Genomic DNA, 21,480 nt, shown 5'->3' on the forward strand with positions numbered 1-21,480 from the left:
TGGTAGCAAATTAATATGATCATAATGTCATTTTAGCTAAATAAAATACAATTGTTACAAAACCAAAAAGAAAACAGAAGCATAGTGCCTAGCAGAGGAATAGAAAGATGGCTGCAGTGAGAGTCCAGAAAGGAGAGCAAGGTCTCTTCCACCGCTATGAAGAGGGACAGGATCACATACATCCCTGACCAGTGGCACTGGGTATGCCAAATATTTGAGATGAAGACCCATTCATAAGGATTTGTGCCTTCAATAAAATTAAGGGAAGATCACACATTTCATAGTTCAGTCAAATAAACTACCAGTATACTGAGCCACACTTTATTAAAGTCTATGAAAATCGCAGCACGGAGGATGAATTGAGCATCTGCAATTCCACTCATGTTGAGCCAACTAAGAATGAGATCAGGGCTCCCCCTGCCCCTAACAAAACCTTGATATTGTAAGAATGCAAACTGTGGTAAGTGATTGTCTTGTCTATTGGTACGACTCTTGGCATGGATCTTTAAGTTCAATCAGCAAGATCAGCCTGTAATTGGAGAGTGAAAGCTTATCCTTAAGCTGTTTGGGGACTATTATAAGTTTCACAATGTTGTTCTTTTACAAGAAGGAGCCTTTGAGAAGGGCTTGGAAAAATAATGGAGGAAGTACTAGGGCCTAGCCTATGTTTATATTGTTTATAAAAGTCCAAGGTAAACCCATCTATATCCAGCGTCTTCCCTGTATGAAGGTCATCAGTAGTCATAATAACCTCAGACAGAATAATATAGGTTTTCCAAAAGAGAATAATTCTGAGAGGTAATACATTTCATTTGAGATTGACTAAGAAATAATACTTTTGTAGGTGTAGTGGGTGAAACGTGATTAAGTGTAGCCTTTTTGTACAAGGTAGCAAACAACTAATTAATCTTGTTAGTATTCCTTGGACACACTGAGTTTTGAGAGTAAAAAAGCAACTTTACTCTTCCTGTAATTTCATTTTTTAGCAAGGAATTTTTGTGAGGTGAAACTCCCAACACCCCAAAAAATACAATTTAGCTTTTCCTTGCTCCTTCTATGGCTAGATGCTAATATATTCCTAGGTTATGTTCATTTATTTATTTAGTTAACATTTTAAGCAACTGAAATTTCCATATCCTGCCCCCTACTTCTTTTCTTAGCACCAGTTCTTTCATGTGATTATTAGCACTTTTTGAGCGCATACTTCATCCAAGTTTGCATTTCATAAGACTGGCGATACGCCCTTTAAGTTCCATTTTAAAGAAGGCACAGCAGGAAAGGAAGTTAAAAAGAAGCAAGTTAAATTCCAGTCAAGAATTATATAATTCAGACCTCAATTTCATTAACAACCTACTACATTCCTCCATTATTTTTCCAAGCCCAACAACATTCTAGAGGTTCTGTGATTTAAAAAGCGTGTTACAACTACATATTTTACTTATTTTACTGCCTGCACTTTAAAAAAGTCATTTTTGGGGGTTTAAAGTACCTGTTTAACTGTTGTAGGCTACACACTCAAATGTGATAGCCATTTCTGTGCATTTAAAGTGCTTTTTTGATTGTATCTGCTTTATTTTCTGAAAAAAATATATATATATATACTTGTTTTCCCGCCTTTCTAAGCTAGTATAGTCCAGTTTTCAGGTTAGTGCTAAATTCAGGGCTATGTTACAAGTTTCTGTGTTTGCCCATATATTACTTGGACAGAAGGAAGTTTCTCTGTTCACTGTGAGAGAGGGAGCTTTGAGCAGCCTATCTGTCCCTGAAGGAGTGGTTTCAGCCCAGAAATTAGTAGTTTATTGGTCATTTTGGGCTAATTTCTATCTCTTTCATTTCCCTCCTATAAAACCCGCATTTACAAGGTTTTTGTGCTAGTATACAGCTCAGCAAGCTCCTGCCTGCTGCCCTGCAGAGTTCTACAGCAGCAGAGAGACAAAAGAGAGACTTTGGAGTGATTAAGTATCAGTTTTCTGCATTTTCTTGCTGCCTTTAGCTAATTCCGCCTAAAACGCCGATTTTCTAGAGTTTCTGTGATTTAAAAAGCTTGTTTCAGCTACATATTGTACTTATTTTACAGTGAGAGAGGAAGCTTTGAGCAGCCTATCTCTCTCTGGAGAAGTGGTTTCAGCCCAGAAATTAGTAGTTTATTGGCCATTTTGGGATAATTTCTATCTCTTTCATTTCCCTTGCTATAAAACCCGCATTTGCACGGTTTTGCACACCGGGTAGCGCCGGTTAGCTAGGGTATAACTACTCCCGGCTCCACAAAGTCTACTCTTGAATTATTTCCTTGGAACTAGACAAACGTTCAACTTAAGCACTCAAACCATTCACTTCTCATACCAGCACATACACAAAACCATTGCAAGTGCTTATAAACCTTAGCACTAGACCACTCCCATACTGTAGAGAAGGACAAGGCTCACTATTCAACCTTACCAGCCAATCAGTAAAACAGTTCACTGTACCTATCCAGGCATGTCCAAAGGGCAGTTTCAGGTGTACTCTCTGGTCCAACTGGTGAATCTGGGCATTTTGAGGCAATGTTACAAGTGCCTCATGTACACAGACAACCCTCTCCTCCTTCCACCAAACAGTAATACATGTGAGAGATGCAATTATATAGCCAAACTGTAGGCTAAGCTCTCTCAACCCAAGACTGGACCAGACAGTCAAGAGGAGAAGGGAATTACTTGCATCACACCACCAGTCTCACATAGACCTATGAAACCAGCACTGGCAAAAAACACACATAAATACACAAAAACATACTTGGAGGCTCTAAATAAAAATCTGCAGAAGCAACAGAGACCTCTAAAGCAGGCATCCAAGCAACCTCCACCCCCAACACAAACCATGAAACACATACTTCACAAAACCAGTGTGCCACACAAACACAGCCCTTAAGGCAAAATAACATACCTAACACACTAGTAATAGGTGACTCTATAGTCAGGCACACTGACGTCCCACTCACTAGGCTGAACAAGGAGAAGGTTACTGTTAGCTGACTGTTGAGTGCCAGGATCCGCCACATAACACAAGCACTTAGGTCACTCAAGAACAAGTACAAATATGACTCTGTCATTGTCCATGTTGGTGTGAATGACCTGAGCCGTACCTCCCTGGACTACATGAAAAGAGACATGGAGGAGCTCTCTGATCATGTAGCCCAGGCCAGTATGACCCTGATCCTGAGTAGCATCCTGCCCTCACTAAGAATTATACCACGGTATAGAGAAAAATTATCAATTTCAACAATTGGGTAAGCTTCTGGTGTCATTCAAAGGGGATCCAGTGTCTGTCAGCCTGGGATGACATGCTTGACAAGCCATGCTTCTTCGCTAGAGACAGCTTGCAACTGTCACCCTTAGGCTTTCAAATACTGGCCAAGGCTCTTGCCACCCCCATAGTGCCTTTTTCAGGCAAGGCTCAAAAGACAAACCCACCACCGTAAATAGCACAACTAACAAAAAGCTGAGGGTAATGCTACTCAATGCCAGAAGTCTAAACCTCAAAATGCATGCACTCGAGGCACTCCTCAGTATGGAGAAAATTGATATATGTGCAGTAACAGAAACCTGGTTTAAGGCTCCAGAGAGCACCCCAGCACTGCCAGGCTACAACTCATATGATACATTTCGACCACAAAACCCGAACTGAAATACAAAAGGTGGGGGAGTATCCATATTCATCAAGGATACCCACACATCCAGGTTAGTGGCACAGCACAATGCTTTAGAGATCATCCACGTGCAACTAACAATGGGCAAAACTGCTATTCAAATTATAGCTTGCTACAGATCACCCACCATATCCCAGAACCCCCACTCTGCATTCCTGGAAACACTGGGAAACATAAAGGTCCTACCAAACACCCTGATATTGGGTGATTTCAATTACCCAAATATTAACTGGGAGAACTACTCAAGTACAAACTCCCTTGCCCAACATTTCCTAGAATTTATAAACTCAAATGCCCTGGATCAACTGGTCAACACCCCCACCAGAGGTGACAACATATTGGACCTGGTCATCACCAACATGAGTGACCGGTGTTCCACACCAGAGGTCAACCCCGTGCTGGTTAAGTCTGACCATAAACTAATCACTCTGGATATCCACATTCCGCCACCACCCCCGGTCAAAGAAACCACTGTGAAAAACTTTTCAAAAGCAAACTTCACCATCCTTAAGACCGAGGTGGGAAGTTTCAAAGCCCCCGTGCTAAAGGATAATGCTGTCCAAGCTGCAAAATCCTTTACTAATGCACTCTATGGGCATCTACAAGAATGCATGGCTCATGCTATCCCAAACAAAACCAAGACTCACTCCTCCAAGAAAAGGAAACCAGTCTGGTGGACCCCTGCCATAAACAAGCTATGCAATAGAAGGAAGAAACTCGTACAGAAAAGAGTAAAATCCCAAGAAGGGAAGATATCTATGATCAGTATCAGCAAGAAACTACATTCCGTCATAAAATCATCCAAGGCTAGCTTCGAAAGAAAAATTGCCATGGACTCCAAAGATAACCACAAGGCATTCTTTAGCTATGTCAAGAATCTAAGTGGCAATTCTCAGATCTGCTCAGAGTTAGTGCAGAATGGCACAAAATACACTGAACCAACCGATATAGTCAACATCCTGGCAGACAGATTCAGTGCAAACTTCACCTCCCTCTCACCCCCAAAAGGGCCCATAACTATACCAGAAGAATGTAGTGCCCCTGAAATCACAGACACTCAGGTTAAAACAGCCCTCTCCAAAGTCAAAAACACAGCATCAATGGGACCAGACGGTGTCCCAGGCTGTGTCCTACACAAGCTCAAAGATGAACTAACCCCTCACCTAAACACACTGTTTAAACTCAGCCTCTCCACAGGCTACATGCCCACAGAGTGGTGCACAACAATGGTTATTCCACTCCACAAAGGTGGAGGCACAATGAACCCTGGGAACTATTGCCCTATAAGCCTGACTAGCTTGGTCTGCAAAGCTATTGAGTGCATCATCATGGATCTCATTAGCAGAGACATTGGAAACCTCCAAACACTGGACCCTACCCAGTTCGGCTTTGTTAAGGGCAGATCATGCCTCCTAAACCTGGTGGACTTTTTTGTGACAGTTACCAAGGCTATAGACGAGGGAAAGGTGGTCCACACAGCCTACCTAGACCTTGCAAAGGCCTTTGACACCATTCCCCACTCAGGTATTATAGACAAGCTCACCAGCCTGAACATAAACCCCTACGTCACAAGATGGGTTGCCAACTGGCTCACAGACAGAACCCACATGGTAAGAGTTGTAAGAGCTAGGTCTGACTCTAAACCAGTTACAAGTGGCGTTCCCCAGGGCTCAGTTCTAGGATCCCTCCTTTTCAGCATATACTTCTCAGAGGTACAGGCAAGCACAGGAGGACTATGGCTGACCAAGTTCGCAGACGAGTGCAAACTAGGGGCTATAATTGACTCTCAGGCTGACACAGACATCCTCCAAAAGGGTCTCACTGAGACAGATACCTGGTGTCAAAACCATGGCCTCAAGCTAAATGCCAAAAAGTGCATAGTCATCCCCTTTGGAAAAAACAAAGTACCCACAAACTACCACATAGGTGGTAGCCCCCTAAATACGGAAGATGTAATAAGGGATCTGGGGACCCAAGTAGATAGTAACCTCTCCTTCGATAATCACATTGCCAAAGTGGTTAGGAAATTCTTCTATGTCTCCCACCTAATCACAAAAGGGTTTGCATCCAGATCGAAAGAGGTCATTGGGCCACTCTATACATCACTCATCAGACCCATCATAGAGTACAATGCCCCATTTGGGATGTACCTTACAAGACACCTGCAACAACTGGAAAGACCAGAGAAGTACCTCACCAAGAGGATCACTGGCCTCAAATAGATGCTCTATGCAGTTCGAATGAAGAAACTCTAGATGTATTCGGTTGCATACCGCCTACTCAGGCATGATGTCTGCCTGACATACAAGGCCATGTCCAACCCAGAAAATATGGACATGCTCCACCTAAAGAAAACCATATCCCCTTGAGCCACACGCTCCAGGAATTTAAACCTCACCACAACAATAAATAGGATGTGCTGGAGGGATAGATTCATGTCCCAGAGACTTCCCATTCTCTGGAACAAGATTCCAATCTACATTATGCAGAGCTCCTCATTAACCCTCATCAAGAAAAACTTGACAAGTGGATGGGAAACAGAAAGTTTATCCCAGGGATCTCTTCAGTGGCTCTGCTTGACAGAGACACAGAGAGCTAATCTAAGGGGGAGGCGAAAGCCATCACATTCTGGCTAGACTTATAAATGCCTTCGGGCAGATAGCCTAGTACCTACCTGTGAACCTATGAACCTTTTCTGTCATTAACTGTAGATCAAATTTCCAGCCCTTACTTTACTGATGAATGCATTGGAAACTGACATCAAAGTATAAAGGTAAAGAAAATTGATCAGGGAGATGAGGAAATAGACATTGATAATGGATGGTATCAACCACACTGGACAAATGAATGCAGGGGCCATAAAGATCTAGGGCTACTTGAATGAAAGACAGAGAGAGAAAGAGAGGGAGAGAGAGAGAGAGAGAGAGAGAGAGAGAGAGAGAGAGAGGAACCAGAACAGACATATCACCTTAAAAGAGTCATTGCATATTACCGAGGTGCTGCAGGTCTTCAGATCCCTATTATGTCTAGGCATCCTCTGTGTGATCATAGGCAAACCCATGGTCACAGGGTGTATAAATAAGTTAGGGCAGACTAAACATGATGGCCTAAGATATGGCATCCAAAACTGAAGATCTTGCTTTGAGCTCACTAAATCCCATTAGTCCAAAATGTATTAGCTGATCTGTTAAAGAAGTCAGTACACAGACCTCACAAGTGGAATCTTTACCAAAAAGGCTTGCACAAACTGAAATAGCTCTGTGGCGCAATAATAAACCTGTTTGTCTATGTACTAAACTAGCAGGTCTCCTAATTCTTCTAGAAGTTTCTATGCCTTAACAGCAGATGTATTCTCCATGTCATGGAGCAAGTTTATTCTTTATCACTTCCCTCCCTATACCTGATCCCTCAATTATTGCCAAAAGCACTTCAGGATCAAGCAAGACAGATTCTGCTAGCACATCTCTGCTGCATGCGTGCCTCTCATCTTTATACTGTGTGCACCACTGATGTCAATAGTATTGGAAGTACCAGTACAATGACTTCTGATAATTCTGGAAGTCAGGCCAAATGATCAGGCATCCACCGGGTAACATAATGTCATATGTGGTAAGTCATACTGCAGCACTGATCTTATGCAAACATCCATGGCTATGTGGTAAGCCATACTACAGCACTGATCTTACTCAAACGTCCATGGCTATGTATGTGGTAAGTCATACAGCAGCACTGATCTTATGCAAACGTCTATGGCTATGTATGTGGTATGTCATACAGCAGCACTGATCTTATGCAAACGTCCAAGGGTATGTATATAGTAAGTCATACTGCAGCACATACCTTATGCAGAAGTCCATAGCTATGTATGTGGTAAGTTGTACTGCAGCACTGATCTTATTCAAATGCTCATGGCTATGTATGTGGTAAGTCATATTGCAGCCCTGATCTTACTCAAATGTCCATGGCTATGGTAAGCATTCCAGCACAACTGTATTATTTCTCAAATATGCTTTCTTCCCTCATTGGCTACTGACTATCCATTTGGAAAGGCTATCATTCTGGCAGACAGGAACATAGTTATGATGTTGCACCATCATCATTTCTGTCTTTTACCACATACTGCAGATAACTGCTCTCATCCCAATGACCTGAGAGTCTGGCTTTAGCCTTCTTAGACTTGTGCCATGTATGCTTGCATGTGAACCCCATTTGTGTCACTGCTAGGAAACTACATGAAATTCCTTGGATACCAATGTCCACAACAGTCATAGGGGGAGGGCTTGTGCATCTGGCTTGTTAAGTACATAATACAAAATAAAAAATCAAAACAACCTACTTGCCTAGTCTGCCTCCTATACTCTACTTCCCCTACATCTCCTACTAGCCATTCTTACTTTCCTTTCTTGTTTCTGAACTCCTATACAACTTGATCCTACCCACTTTAAATAAGCATTTGCCTAATTATTAACTCATTTTGCTCTAAGCAACTTAAATGATATTGTAACTAGTCACATATTCTTCTGCTAATTGTTAAAACCTTGTTTGTAACAACTCACATACTTGTCTGCCAGTTGTTAATACTGTGTATAATTAAATTGCCTGAGGAGTTTTTTTCTCTCCAGGTTTCTGCTTGAAAGATCCTATAGCTGATTGTTACTACTATGTTACTAAAATTTAATAAACAGTTTTTTTGTCCTGAGGAGCTTTTCTCCCTGGGTCTCTGCTGAAAATGAGCCAAAAGCTCAGTCAGACTAACCCAGTTAACAAATGTAGAATAAGTAAAATAAATAAATAAATAATACAAGCTTGCAATGGATGTACACTAGTGCATAATACCAGCTAGTAATGGGTGCACACTAGTACATAATACTAGCTTCTAATGGATACATACTAATGTGTAATACCAACTTGTGATGGATGCGTACTAATGCGTAATACCGGTTTGTAATGGATGCACACTAGTGCATGAAACCAGCCTACAGTGAATGCACAGTGTACTGAACCCTGGCGGTACTGCTTGTGAACTGCTTTGTGTGCTTGTGTGCATTCCTTGATCTGTCATGTTTTAGGACATGGCCCCCTGCCTCATCTACAGGTCGATACAACAGCAACTCAGTCTGCCTTCCATCCCCACCCACCGAAGATGGGTAATCCGGCAGCCTTCTCTAACCCTTACCTGCAGTTGTCAAATGATTAACTGATCTATAGTCCGCTCTTTACCTCTTTGCACCTCAGAGCTGATACCAATGTACTGTATGTATTCGTACTTCAGTTAAGGAGGAGTTAAACCTTCTTTGTCATTTTTGTGTTCTGTGTATTCAATAACAGGGTACAATGTCAATCTTCACTAAGTGCAAAAAGATTATTGTTGTTTCTTGTTTGCCACATCTGAGTTTATGTTAAGGCCTGAATATTATAACTCTTTTATGTGAGAAAACAGTTTGCCTCTAACAGTAACTGTGAGTTAATGTAAAAATGATTTATTCTCTAATTACTACTGCTGTTTTTTAACTTATGGAAATTGCCATGCATCTAAAGTTTTCTGTTTGAATCCCAGCCCATATGGTTATTGAGACTAAGCATCATCATTTACTTGGTTGGCTAGAGTTTTGCCAAGTTTACTGATAAAAAAAACCACAAGAATATGTCATTATTAAAAAGTTATAGGCACAAGTCCTGTTGAATTTGCATTTATACAGTATATGCCTGAGAGTGTGGCTGTCACTTTGACATTGTAATACTCTATCCTTATGCTTCTAAAGTCATAGTAAATAGATTTTTTGGTTAACCTAAGTAATGGTAAACCATGGAGAGCTTTATTTGCATTGTTTTCTACATAAAGCCAGATCAGTAGCTACAAAAAAATCTGTTTAGAAATCACAGCAGATTCCATCTTGAACCTTACCTTATAAACCTTATCATACACTCAAATGTGGCTAACAAGAAACAACAACAATCTTTTTATCTTACCTTATCCTGTGAAAGCATTTGTAAACAGTCAGAAATACACTTACCATGAGCTACACAGAAGAGTTCATTGGTGTTTTATTAAATAAACATGGAGTTGCACCTAAAAAGATTATACTGTAGCTCGTAAATGGCAAGTCTCTTTTACTTTAGAAAGAAGTAAGCAATAGTAAAATGAAAACAAATCAATACACTAAAATTACTTTCAGCTACTCAAAAAACAAACAAAAAACACATTTTTGTCAGTTTTACTGCAAACTGCAGCTCATTTGGCAGTCTGTGGTTGTATTCAGTGTATAATTAGATACATTTTCTCTTTCTTTCAAATGCAAGTAAGCTCTTCCTAATTTTTTTCTCGCATCCTATTAATTTAACCTGTCACATTGCGCATAAACCATGCTAAAAAAACAGAACTTTAAAACTCTTCCATTTGCATTATAGGACTCATGCCTTAGACACTGAAGCTTATGATGAGATGTATTTGTTTCTCTCATAAATATTTGATCAAACCTGTCAACTCCAGGAATATATCCTACTGCAACTCCCACCCATTCCATTGTTAACCTCCTTTCTTTGGATGATTCTTCTATAACTCCAAAAGTGGTATAACCGAACTGAATTTATGTATGTCTGAGGCCAGCAAATTATTCTGTGACACTGAGCAAACCACAGCTCTACCCATGGACAAAACTAACATGATTTGTACCCTCTTCTTTGCTATTTAAATAATACATCATAATTTAGATCTCTGCAGGGTTTTGATAGCTGAATATATTCTGGCAGTCTTGTAATAAAGGAGATTGGAACATACCACAGCTTTTATTTGACTTGTAACAGGTTAAAGGGCACATTTCCAAAATAATCAGATATAAATAAAAACATTTTAATGAAAGTGGTTTTACTTTTAAGGTGTATTTAAAGATAAAATAAAATAATAAATAAATAAATGCGGTACCACGTTGTTACTGGACATTGTGTGTATCTAAATCTGTTAATGTTTACTGTGTTAGCCAATGCTATAGGGATAAAACCCTGTGACAGAAGTGACCTGAATTTGATTAGAGGCTCAAGCATCTGAGGACCAGGTGGGAGGGATGGTTGTTCCCATCCTAGGAGGGAAGGGGAGGGGAGGAGAGAGGGGCATATACACAAGGCATACCTTGTGGTTAGACTGCTTGGCAGAGGCTGGAGAAACAACTGCAAGTGGTTCCTTGGGTGGGGTGGGGTGGGGGTTGCCAACATCTGTTGCTCTTTGTTGAAGTGAAGAGCAGATCTTTGTGGTCCACCAAGTGCATGCAACACCCTTAGGATGTTGTCATGGATATGTGAGGGTGGGAGAAAAGCAGGAAAAATAACCCCCTCATCACTGTGATATGGTCTTGAGATGTCTGTATCTTCTCTCTGACCCTGACTAGATCAGTATAAATTTTGGAGAAGCCAGGAGGGATGGGCAGACATTGTAAATGAGGATAGGTCTGCAGAAGGTCAAGTTTTAGGGGCAAGAAAATTAGAAAAAAAATGTATTGGTAAGAAGCAGATCAGGTTTTCCTTTCTGCTATTAAATTTTGATATGCATAATAGTTCAAGTAACCATTATACCTTTCTTTATAAAATTCTATAAAAAGTGAGTGGCTTTGCTTCTTTGGTTGTTTAACTCATAGTCCTCAACAATTTGATTAAATGCAATGTTACTTCTATTGCTGCCTTTTTTGGACTAGTACTTTTAGCAGACAACAACAAATCAAGTAATGTCCTGATGGATCATCAACAAAAGAAGTTCATTCCAAATAAATTCAACTGTAAAACTGTTGTAGTTCTAAAGGTATTTCAGGCTTGATGTATTCTCAGTAGGTTACAAAGATACTAATTACAGCTGGTTACAAAGATACCACTCATTATATCCATCAGCTATAGTGAGCAAGATCCACTGGGTCTATATTATAATCTCGAAGGTTTAAAACTTTGAATCACTAAAGATTGAACTTTAGTGATTGAAGTCTTAAACCATCGAAACAAAAAAAATATATATATACTAAATTAAAAAAAAAAACTAAATAGTGTGTAGGCAAGCCCCTCTGCACCTCCCATAACCCCCCTACTTAAATATACCAACTCCGAGAACGTACTACAGTGAAGAAAATGGAAATATCCCCCTACAGAAATTTTTCGTTTAAACATTCGATGTAGTGCGCTTCCGGTATTCTCGTGTCAATATCGTATTCGATATTGTCAGACTTTGAGATTTTAATATAGACCCAGATCCACTGGTTGTGCTTGACACAAATGAGTTTGCATTACTCTTCCTTGATCACTAGAGCTCATAAACAGTAGCTCAAGTGCACAAATTCTTATAATGCATGTATTCAAGCCAACGCAGCCACAATTTTGGTAGCTTTGTGTCCAATAACCCCCTACTTTATTATTATCACTCTGAGGTCCCTACACCTTGGACAAAGGGTGATCATTGTTAGGGAATGTAATACACCTCACACATTATTTTTCTGAGGTGAACTATCTTAGGCCTCACAAAACCTGCTAAGTTGTGAGTTTATCTTGTACTGCACTACAAACATGCAAGCAAGTAAAAGATTTGCAAATGCAGGCAGATACCAATATGCTTGAGCAAGTGTTACTCATATTTAGGAATCTAAGCAAGTGGCTGTAAGTCATACTAAGCAACAGCGGTGGGCATAGCTGCATAATATTTGCAGATGAAATCTGTTAGTTGTCTATATCAGAATATTGAAGTATTAAAACTTTGAATGTTCTGATATCGAACACTGTTCTGCGAATGCTAAGAATAGCGAAACTGCAGAACAGCGAATTATTTCCTCGGGAAAGTATTCGGTTGGCTGTTTCTCTGGCTTTGCTATTCTTAGTGCTGTGGTGGAAAGTTACGGGTTGGGTTCAGGTAAGTGTGCGATGGTTTGTACGTTAGGGTTGGGTTAAGTGAGTTAGGATTAGGGTGCGGGGTAGGCATGTGTGCAATAGTGACAGACTTTAGGGTTAGGGGCAGTTTAAGTGAGTTAGGGTTAGGGCACGGGTTAGGTGAGTGTGCGATAGTGATGGACCTTAGGGTTAGGGTTTGGGTTAAGGTACGTGGGTAGATAGTAGTGTATGTTTAGTTTAGTTTAGCATTAGATGTAGGAATTTAAGTGTATGTGTGTGGTTGCTGTTTGTTAGATGTGCTTGTGTTGTGTGTATGTGTTTCAGAGCAGTGAATTTTTTTCCATGTGAAAAAATTTGCTGTTCTGAATGTTTGATATTTTCATGTTTAGATGTTTTGGGGCTGATAAAATAGCATGCACTATTTTCATCTTTCGATAACGTGACATAAACGCGTATGTACCACCCTTTGAATCCCATCCTGTTTTACTATATAAAATTAACAAATTTATAGCATGCTTTGCATCAGCTTTCTGTAATCCTACACCCAGGGGGATAACTCCAGCTTTTCCTTGCTGCTACAAGTTCCTTCTTTGACTCAGCTTGTACATGTGTATTGTCACTCATGTGGATAGAAATCTGTTTTTTTTTCTTATTTCATTTAATTTTCCCCATATACTCCACATATTCTGTATGTAACAAAGTCATATATATATATATTTTTAATGTTTAATAGTTTTGCCAATGTCAGCATCTTGTTGTTGTCAAATACCACTCATTACTTGGAGGGCGGGGTGTTGTAGATCTGCTTTCTTTACGTCTATTTTTCTTTTTTATCCTTATGCAGACAATGTTATTATCCTTGGCTATGTAGTTGCAGTTTTGACTTCTGACACCCTATGCAGTTACTGTGTACAAAGTCAATAAAAGTCCAGTTATACTTACACTCTCAACCCCTCTTGAGAATGAGATGAACGTAGAAATTACCTTCCCCATCAAAGAATATTTTTAGGCACTTCCACTGAGATGTTTCCTGTTAATACAATGCCTTCCTCTTTGATAAGAGTAAGTGACCTTACTTGAAATTCAGATTTTACTGGATTTTTTTGCTCATTATACTAGTTAATACTTTCAGAGTGGCTGCTTACACATATGTCAGGCAGTGTTTGCAGCATTCCTGTGTTATTGATATAGCGTACTCTGGGGACTTTATCTCAATGTCTGGGGTCCTAGCCCCTGCAGAAGGCAAAGATGGAATGAATGATACTTAATAAAAACATGATCCTGGATGATGCTGATTACCAGGGCTGAATTACCCCTTTCTGCATGTAACCTTAGTCTGCAATGGGTATATAAAAGCATTCCAGCTTAGTGGTAAAGAAAATGCAACAAGTGTTGACTACAGCCATCTTGTATTTTTAGTTGTATGTTCACGTTAGTATATATTTGAAAATCTTACATTATTTCAGCATTTGAAACACTGCACTCATTGTATTTCGACTTCATGAACATTTTGTTTTGGCGTACCTGGTAGTACTTTATGTTCAAGTCAGTTGCTAAACATTAAATCAGGATGCCATCTACGGAGTTAATAAATGGCAGTACATTACAGTGACTGAGTTTAATGTTTCAGTAAAAGAAACTTTGTCGTGGGGGGGGGGGGTATTCCTAGCTTTCACAGGCTTATGTTTAGAAGAGGAAAAGTATATGTTTTCGTTAGTTTCCCATACTAAAGATGGCATTTAATCAACAAAACAGCTGCACACCAGATGTTGGACTTTGCCATCCGTGCATTTCCAAGCCAGGGCACTGGCTTTGATAGTGACGCAAATGTACATTATAAAAAATGTTACTTCACAGCAGATTTTCTAAAAAAAAAAAAGTACACTGCTACGCAGTGCTTTCAGAGGCATTCTTTTCTCCTTCCACTGGGAGACAAAAGAGCTTTATGTTTTAAAGGAGAACTGTTCTGAACCAAGGAGGAATTAAACCGTAGGATGTAAATTTTGTTACACCAGATGAACTTACTGTCTTGTTTGTATATCATGTTTAACAGTTTTACCAAAAGCTCCTGTTGTGCAGTGTAGTGTCTTTTTTTGGATTGTTTCATAATTTTGTCCCCATCGGCCACGGTTATGTGATATGCTAAGTGTTACGCTGTCTAATTGAAGAACAAAGAGGTAGAATACATTATGCAGTTCAAAAATGCTCCTTGCTATCATCATGTGAATTAAAAACCCAGTGAGAAAACCACAGCCCTGGATAGCTTTAGCAGGAATACTTTCTGAAGCATTCTTATACCCAGTATCAGTTACCACTTAGAAAAATTGGTTGGCTAGTTCTGTGCCTTCGCCTAACTGCTGTTTGTTTCAGTCCTAAGACAGATGTGTTTCTTCACACTTCCCTCAGCTGTTAATCTACGTTTGTCCTTTGTCCTTCATTTCTGTTGCAAGTATGCTTATAGGTTTGCAATCTGCTATGCAGAGTAAAACATCTTTTGTGTGTATGTGTATGCATGTTCATCCATACTCAGTTCTTGAAAATTTGACTCAGGATGTGTCTGCATGTATGAATGCATGTTTCTATGTATTTTATTTCTTTTTTTTTTTTTTATAACTTTGTAAAGTGAACTTCCTTAGACCCTTTTCTGTCACTACCTGAACACATGTATGTATGATATGTGTATGCATGTGTATATGTATATAGATAGATAGATGTACAAAGGAACAAAGTAAGTTTTTTTACATTCAGATGCAGTATATAATGTTCATATTAACATTCACATTCAAGATAGCTGTGGAGGTGTAGTTTGATAAAGCCAAGACAATGACCCAGGTGACTCAAGTTCAATTGTCAGATCAACTGCCTGTTGGACTGGACACAATAAGAGAGGGAGAAATATTGTGGCTTACATACTGCTCAGCATCTTAGTACAAGAAATCTGGACAAAGCCATAGATAATGTGGTGGGCAAGGGCTCAAAAATAGAAAGTTTTTAAATATTGCTCTTATAAACTTTTAAACTTGATAGATTAACAAGTTTTGCATTAGCATAAATGTTTGAAGGGTATGAAATCTGAAACTCAAATGTCTGTCATTATTTTCTGACTTCAATTCTCAATCATTTGCCAGAAAACCAAAAATATTATGAGGAACAGACCAAAAATATGAGGCAAAAATCTGGGCATTCTGCAACAATCTTGATAGTTCAGAAGTATGATGGCTTAGCTGGCTCACGTGTATTTGAGAGAGAGTGTATTTGCACATGCTTGGGGTACACAGTCCTGTGATGCATCCTGCACTGGAGACTGAAGACCATATAGCTGCACTGGCCTTGTGGAGTGAGGGTAATCTTGAGAGGTTATGTCATTTGTGGAAACCAGTGACTTGCCCTCACTGATGCTCATTGTATGCCCAACCATGAGCAAGCAAAAAAATTCACATTCAGAGAAAATATATTCACAAAAAATTCACTAAATATTCCCAATAGCATTCAATTTGAGAAACAGTATACAGCTCAAGTCATAAATTGTAGCCTTCCTGCTGGCTCTGCTGTAGCATAGCAAGATAAAGCCCTGGCTGTTAAACGTGTCTCGGGTTTGATTATTGAGTCAGGCACCTTGCGGAACCAGTATGGGGGGAGGAGAGGGGTGAAGAGGCTTGGTCTGCATCAGGAGTGCATGTCTGGGCCATTGTAGTGTCCCTCTGATAGTGCTATCTCAGTGTAGGCAGGGCCAGCGTAATACATTGCATGCTATTCACTTACATAAAAACCCACTGTATTTTAGCTTTTTGGATGTTATGGGCATTTACAGGGTATTGTACGGCTTCCACTCATGTCTCACTTTTTGTCATCTCAGGAGAATGAATGAGGCAAAGGGCTCTCACCATGTGGAATGAATGTGTCCATAAAGTGGTCAAGTGAGCAGGTCTTGATAGTCAGCAAGGGTATCAGCAGAAAAAAGTTGTCTTTCTCTAGAGACTACTAACTTTATTTATTTAATACATGGTAACCAGGAGTATTTGGACTGATCTTAATCAAAACATTTTAGCTGCTGCCCAGGAAATGCCCAATTCACAGGAAATGACATAAACCACAGTATATTATAAGGGATACTTGCAGGTTTGAAGTTCTAACATTTCATAACAGAATAAAATTTGAAACATTTCAAACATTTAAAGGACTTTATAAAAATTAGCAGCAACCCTAGAACAAAACCCTTAGTACAGAACAGAATGATATGAGCAAATTCAGATTGTGTTTGAAATTGGTTGAGAGTAATCTCTGACTACTGTAGACAGTGAACCTCAGGTTTTCAGACTTGAAGTAGAGGAGGTGAGATTCCTCATTATATTGAGTTATTAGAGAGTATTATGTTTGTTTGGGCCTAGCTTAGCTTATAGACAAGAGGAGAAAGGTGATCCTTTGCTGTTTCTGTATTGGAAGCCAGCTTGCATTATGTAAAGTGATGAGTGGTACTCCTTTTTGAGAGAGAACAGAATAAAACTGCACATTTTCTTAGAAACTGAAAGGCATGTAAATTGCTGGCTGAATGTTAAACAAAAACAACATATGTTTTGTTTGGCCTCTAGATTATGCCACCAAGCCGGTGGGGGGGGGGGGGGTAGCTTGGGGGTTATATGCTTTAGAACTAAGCTGTTAGAGCAAGCCAAAAATTACACCTGCTGTATTCCTTCCTGGCTATTTTTTAAATCAAAAGTAGAAAATCTACATAATTTTCTTAATCTTTTATTTAATGTGTCTTCGGGAATCATCTCCAAGTTGTGAAACTTGCAGTTCTTATTTACATACTAAATAGTTTATAAAACTAAAATGTTTATTCTAGGAGGTTAGGCTATACCATAAAGAACTTCATCTTTGGGAAGAAATCTTTTTGCTTATTTAAACTCAGACTTGTTGACAACTAAATAGAAGTATATACAGAATGAGTCTGAAAGAGTATCTCATAATTTTCTAAGTACAATATATAAATTCCATAATACATTGTAGGCATGGACTAATAGCACCCATATCACCTGTCTAAATACAATAACATTTACTACTATGATTTTCATCTAAAGTGTTGTTCTTCGTGTTTCACACTCATCACACTTGGGTTATCCTGCCAGGGGTAGCCCTCAGTCGGCCCGAATACCAGAGGCTTAGTATTTCTGCGTTGGTTGCTGTTGCTCCAGGACTGATGTCAGGTTATCAGTGGTATAACATTAGGCAGCCAATGCCATTACATCAGTTTTTCTTGCCAAGGAGCCCAATGCAGAAGCAGGTTGCATGAGTGCCGGTCGGCCGCTACCTCAGTTTTCATTTTGGAATTGAAGTTGAAGTTTTCTAAAGCTAAGTGCCCCATTGGGGATCCTTTTTTCTTGCTCTAACTGATGTCAGAAAAAGTTAATTGTCTCACCTGTGGAAAGCAAATACCACACCGAGACTTCCATTCTTACTGCATCACCTGTTTAGGCCCAGACCACGACATCCCTCACTATCTCTTTTGTGCTTTGTTCAACACCAGAACTTTTCATCATCGGGCCCTTATTGTAGCTAGATATTTTCGCTCTCAGTCCTCGAATTCCGATATGGCTTTGGTAAGCCATCTGACTACCGATCTTCCGAAAAAATGTAAGGATAAAGACAGAGACAGACCGCACAGGTCCAAAACCACCGCCGATGCTTCCGACGTTCTTCGTGTTTCATTATTGCAGTCATTACATTTGGGTAATCTGCTGGCAGGTTGCCCTCAGTTGGCCTGAATAACAAATTCTTGGGTCCTGCGTTGGTTGCTGTCTCCTCTTCCATGACGTCAGGTCATCAGGGGTATAAAACATGCAGCCGACACCATTTTATTCAGTCCTTCTTGCCGTGTGGTGCCCGAAGCAGAAGCAGTTCGCAAGTGCTGGTCGGCTGACTCCTGAAATTTTCGTTCTCGAGTTTCAAAACCAAAGTCTTCAACTAAAAAGCTAAGTACCCCATTGGGGAAACTTTTTCTTGCTCCTTACCAATGTCAGTAAAAGTTAATAATTGCATTACTTGTGGGAAGCAAATACCTCATACGGATTTTTATTTGTACTGTATTCCTTGCCTAGGCCCTGTTTTGTGCTAAATTTAATCAATGCACTATTAAACGTCGGTATATTTTTGCTTCTAAATATTTTGGCTCACGATTTAACTATCCAGAAATGTTGTCGTTTAGCAACCCGACTACGGAAATACCTAAAAAAATGCAAAGAAAAAGACAGAGACAGACTGTCGAGGTCCAAAACTGACAACGATGCTTCTCCTAAGTCAGTCGCTAGTTCGCTGGTACTCAGTGAGGCGCTTTCACAGCCCCCGATACCTGCTACTTTTGATTCGTATGCCTCTACTGAGACCCATTCGGAATCTGGTATGCAGCAAAATGCTTCAATTATTGAACCCGCAGATGTCTCTACCTTAGATGGGTGAGCCGCTGTGCAGGCACCGGCTTCTGAGGGTGTTTTCAGGCCTACAGATTTGTATATTAAACCAATGCCATCTTCAAAATTAAGGCCAAAATCTGCATCTATGTCTAAAAAACCGACGCTTGGGCCACCTCTGCAGGCCCCTATGCCTAAAAAACAAATAATAAAAATGGCTGAAGATTTAATTACTCTGATCAGGGGTAGCCACCCCCCCCCCTTCTAAGGGGCCTAAGCAAGACATTGATTATGAATCTTCTTAACAGGATTTTATTTCTTCTGACTCCTCTAATGAACAGGATTTGTCTATACCTACTTATGAGGACTCTGATGCAGAAGACTCCATTCCTTCTGCTTCACCCCCTGAGGATTTTTCTTTTGGGGAAACTTTACATACCTTAAGGGAACATTTCCACTGGGAAAGTCAGGATTTCTCTGAATCTAAAAAGAGACTTAGGTATTTTCTTCTTCTTCTTCCTCAGCATAGGCCTTTGGCTATACCTCCTGTTCTAGACATTGTTAATGTTTTTTTTCAGAATCTAGTATGGCTCCTGATTATCTGCCTCTGGCTCCTGGTACTACAGGGTACCTGACTCCCACAAATTCCTTTTCAAAAATCCTATTGCAGATCCTGAAACCATTTCTCAGGGTCCCAAGGGCATTAAGGCCTCTACGGCTAAAAATCCTACCCCTTCTGATAGAGATTACAGGGCGCTGGATAGATGGGGTAAGAAGGTTTACACTTCTGCAACCTTGGTAATCAGGGCTTTAAACTGTCAATTTCAAATGCTTAAATATCAAAAGCATATAATGGGACTACTTAAACAGAAAATTATGTTAATTTCTGACTGTTTGGAAAATAAATATTTACAGGATTTATTACATTCAGCTGAACAAGTTGGAAAACATAGTTTGCAATGTGGTTTTGATTCTTTGGAGGCCTCTTGCAGGGCTGCTGTAACTGGGTCTGTGCTAAGAAGGCATGCTTGGCTCAAAGAGCAAACTCTGCCTGATCATGTTAAAGCAAAATTTTTGGATGCTCCTTTACAACAGGACCATCACTTTGGTAATAAGGCTGAAGAAGTTTTAAAAAAGATAGAAGATAAAGCTAAATCTATGCAAACTGTGGAAGATTTCTTACAAGTGCAACCTCCAAGATTTAGTAGGCACTGGCCTTCTAAGAACTGGTCCTTTCCAGTTCCTTCGAGAGCCACTCAAGTCAAACCCAGACATTTCAAAGACTCCGGGTTTCAGTCACAAGGAACTTTTAGAACAAAACAATGGGGTGCCTCCTCCTCCAAATCTGGAAACAACAAGGCACCACCCTATGGTAAACAGTCTCAATGACTTCCTTCTAGACTTACCAAGCACTTACCTTTTAGCCGCCCCTTTGTGGGGAAAACTGGCACTTCATGCAAGAAACTGGCAACTTATAACCCAGGACAAATAGGTTTTAAATATAGTATCCCAGGGATGCAGATTTCATTTCCACACATTGCCACTCCCAATTGGATGGCCAGACCTGCCCCCAAATCAGTGGGCAGAGGCCCAGAAACAAGTACTATCTGTCATGGACATGGGAGCTATTCAACCAGTCCCAGAAGAGGAAAAGGGACAAGGCTTCTATTCAAGACTTTTCCTGGTACCCAGAAAAGACAAAGCATGGCATCCAATTTGGGACATATCTACTCTGAACACATTTCTGGAAATTCCAAAATTCAAGATGCTGACTCTTTAACAGTTACTTCCTATGCTAGGCAATGATGCCTGGTTGGTAACTCTAGACTTAAAAGAGGGTTACCTTTATATCCCAGTCAGGGAATCTTGCAGAAGATACCTCCGCTTCAAAGCAGGCTATTTGCATTACCAGTTCTCTGCACTGCCCTTTGGCTTCTCTACTGCACCCAGGGTCTTCACAAAGTGCCTGGCTCCAGTAATTGCATTTTGCAGGCAAAGAAATATTCAAAAATATCCATACCTGGACGATTGTCTAATTCAGGCAGAAAACAGGGACATTCTTCTAAAACATCTGGCATTTGTAAAAAAAAAGGTTCTAACCTGTCCAGGGTACACCATAAACGAAAAGAAATCACAACTGGTACCCTCTCAAAAAATTACATTCCTGGGTGCAAGCTTGAATACAACTGCCCAGATGGATTACCTTACACCAGAAAAGCAAATTAATTTGGTGACTTACTTCAAACAGGTGGCCACAAAAACCCTGCTATCTGCAAGACAAATTCTGCAAGCCTTGGGGTTCATGGCCTCCTGCATTCTTCTAATTCCATATGCAAGATGGCATATGAGGAAACTTCAGTGGTACTTGCAGTGGTACTTAAAAAGCTTATGAAGTCAACATTGTCACAGCCTGGAAACAATGTTCCCTATCATACCTTGCCTGCAACTAGAGTTCCTATGGTGGGCAGAGGCCTGCCACCAAAACAATGGACTGCCATTTACTCCACCCCCAGCCACCCAAACCCTAACTACAGA

General features: G+C 40.1%; 2 protein-coding genes across 5 annotated transcripts in view; one reads left to right on the forward strand and one right to left on the reverse strand.

The window, feature by feature from the left end:
• Nucleotides 1-21,480, forward strand: part of TGFBR2 (transforming growth factor beta receptor 2) — a 470,063-nt gene that overhangs the window by 376,274 nt on the left and 72,309 nt on the right. The window lies entirely within an intron of this gene.
• The window catches only part of GADL1 (glutamate decarboxylase like 1), a 1,864,133-nt gene that overhangs the window by 1,340 nt on the left and 1,841,313 nt on the right, over nt 1-21,480 (reverse strand). The window lies entirely within an intron of this gene.

The sequence above is a fragment of the Protopterus annectens genome, chromosome 3.part1 (assembly GCF_019279795.1).
Source record: "Protopterus annectens isolate FY-2018-M chromosome 3.part1, PAN1.0, whole genome shotgun sequence".
Lineage (NCBI taxonomy): Eukaryota > Metazoa > Chordata > Ceratodontiformes > Protopteridae > Protopterus > Protopterus annectens.